Source organism: Eulemur rufifrons, chromosome 29 (genome assembly GCF_041146395.1).
Source record: "Eulemur rufifrons isolate Redbay chromosome 29, OSU_ERuf_1, whole genome shotgun sequence".
Taxonomy (NCBI): domain Eukaryota; kingdom Metazoa; phylum Chordata; class Mammalia; order Primates; family Lemuridae; genus Eulemur; species Eulemur rufifrons.
This window is the reverse complement of record NC_091011.1, coordinates 15,328,286-15,330,833: the sequence shown is the minus strand read 5'-3', so window position 1 is coordinate 15,330,833 and position 2,548 is coordinate 15,328,286. Positions and strand designations below refer to the sequence as shown.

Here is a 2,548-nt window from a genome sequence, read left to right as displayed (position 1 = left end):
GTGCCGTGGCGTCAGCCTAGCTTACAGCAACCTCAAACTCCTGGGCTTAAGCGATCCTCCTGCCTCAGCCTCCCGAGTAGCTGGGACTACAGGCATGCGCCACCATGCCTGGCTAATTTTTTCTATATATTTTTAGTTGTTCAGATAATTTCTTTCTATTTTTTAGTAGAGACGGGGTTTCGCTCTTGCTCAGGCTGGTCTCAAACTCCTGACCTTGAGCGATCCTCCCGCCTCAGCCTTCCAGAGTGCTAGGATTACAGGCGTGAGCTGCTGTGCCCGGCCCTCACAAACTATTAAATAACTTGGTGAAGCCGCCAAGTCTTCAGTGTTGGCTCATTTCAGAGAAAAACAACATGCATTGGGAGAGAGTTGTCAGCCCCAACAGAGGGAGGGAGAGTCTGAGAGGAGCCTCACATTTTCTGTGCTCCTAGTCCAGGGAGCTGGCACTCAGGAATCCCCCTGCTTCTTCCTCTACCTCCTGTCTCTGTGGCTCAGACAGATGACTAGGCCTCCACTTCAGTTTCATGATTGAGATCCTCACAGGCTGGATCCTCCCGGGACCCCATGCAGCCCTTACCAGCACCCCTGATGAGTGGGGGCCTAGGTCCTGTTCCTTGAGTCTCGAAGTGTTGCTGGAAATACTAACATTTCTCAGAGAGCAGTCAGGAGCCAACTGCATCAGCATGTCCTGGGATACTTATTATGCCCAGACTCCTCTGGTCCAGCCCTGGGCTTGCTGAATTAGAATCTCTGAAGTTAGAGATAAGGATTATGCATTTTTAACAAGATCCCTACGTGACTGTTGGGCAAGCCAAGATTTAAGAATTGTAGATTGGTAACTCCTCATTATGATACTGTCTGCCCACACAACAAAGACAGGAGCAAATGTCTGCATTTTCACCCCACTGCCAACAAGACTGTGCCTTCTTAGATCTTAGCACCATGCTGGGTGCACAAACATGAACCTCCTGGCTCTCTTCCTGGGAAACCAGTCATAGAGTAAATTCCCCAGCTCTTGCCTGGACCACTTTTTTCTCCCACTAGGTTAGTGTTTCTGAGGTTGCAGCAAGACTCTTTGCTGAAAAACCTTAAATCATACCCCTAACATTAAAATAAACACATCAAGCACTAAGAAATTGAACATCTAATGTCACAAAAGCATGTATGATCTAATCTATACATATTGCCAGAATCATTTATAATGTGGGAACATAAAAGTTGCCTACAAAAACAATTATGTGTTACTTTGGTAGTTTTGCTCAGCAGAGGCAACTTTTATCTCTATTTCTGTCTGTCTGTCTTTCTGTCTGCATTTGACATTAATCGGAATAACATGAAATTGAATATCTGCTGTGTCTATTAGACAGGAGCAGTGAGGTCAGGGGCCTGAAACCCATTGTAGGCGTCAGGGATTCGGTGTTGGAGAGGACATTAAAGTCCAACTTCTTCCCCAGAACAGGAATCCCTTCCTGACTTCTGCTGCTGCCTGCCCTTGGACCTATTTTCAGGTAAACTTTTCATCTGAGTACCCTAAGCTGAAACGTATACTGTGTATGTCTTTAAAGCTTATGACACTATTCCATGTTACACTGAATATTGTAATTTTCAAATTCTTTGTAATTCTTATAAAATGATCATTTTGTTTAAAAATGTTACATTAAAATGGTTAAAAATGAGTTTAAAATGGCAATTTATTGTTTTTTTTTGCTTTAGTGGCATGGTATTTCTTAGTTTTCAACTCATTGTTTTAAGCTCCCTTTCTGTTGACTAAAAAGTATTAAATAAAATTAATTAAATAGAATTAAACTAAATAGATTTCAATTGCCAGTTTCTTGTGTGAATGTGTCCTTTCAGAGGTATTCCATACATTTTCCACACAATACACATTTTTCTACACCTTGCATTTTCATATTTGTTCCTTTTTTTTAAGGAAAAAAAAAAGACTGGCTTTTTTTTTTTTATCGTCCTTAACAAATTTCAACTGTTAAATTTGTAATGATCATAAGAGTCCACTTTTTTTTTCTTTTAAAAAATATGGAACGCTTCACGAATTTGCGTGTCATCCTTGTGCAGGGGCCATGCTAATCTTCTCTATATCATTCCAATTTTAGTATATGTGCTGCCGAAGCGAGCACAAGAATCCACTTTTTGAGCAGTAATTTATTTTCTTTCCTTCCTTTCCTTTCTCGTCATTTGCCTTTCCTTCCAGATGGAACAGTAAGCAGTCCGATCCTGAGTATCCCAGGACCCCCGATGAACAAGCTTGCCCACCCTGTGTTTGTGAAGGGGAAAGAGTGAACACCAAGGCCTTGGGCTGGTCCGCAGAATCCTCTCCGCTAAGACCTGCTGGCAGAGGCAACAACAGGTGAGAAGTGGTTGATTTCTCCTTTGTGTAAGGAAGTCCCAGTCTTTCCTTCTCAACCCCTAAGGTTAATTTTTCTCTTTTATGTCTCAGTTTAACAATGCTTCGCATACAATTGACATTATACAAATGCTTGTTGAATGAACAAATTAATAAATGAAACTATCAATGAATGAATACTAGCCA

The 2,548-nt window shown here is 41.6% G+C and overlaps 1 non-coding gene across 1 annotated transcript; it reads right to left on the bottom strand.

Annotated features, from left to right (window-relative positions):
* Positions 1-2,028: 2,028 nt before the first annotated feature.
* LOC138377646 (U6 spliceosomal RNA) lies at positions 2,029-2,135 on the bottom strand. Its single transcript, XR_011231813.1, has one exon. It is a non-coding gene; the product is annotated as a U6 spliceosomal RNA (small nuclear RNA).
* Positions 2,136-2,548: the final 413 nt, after the last annotated feature.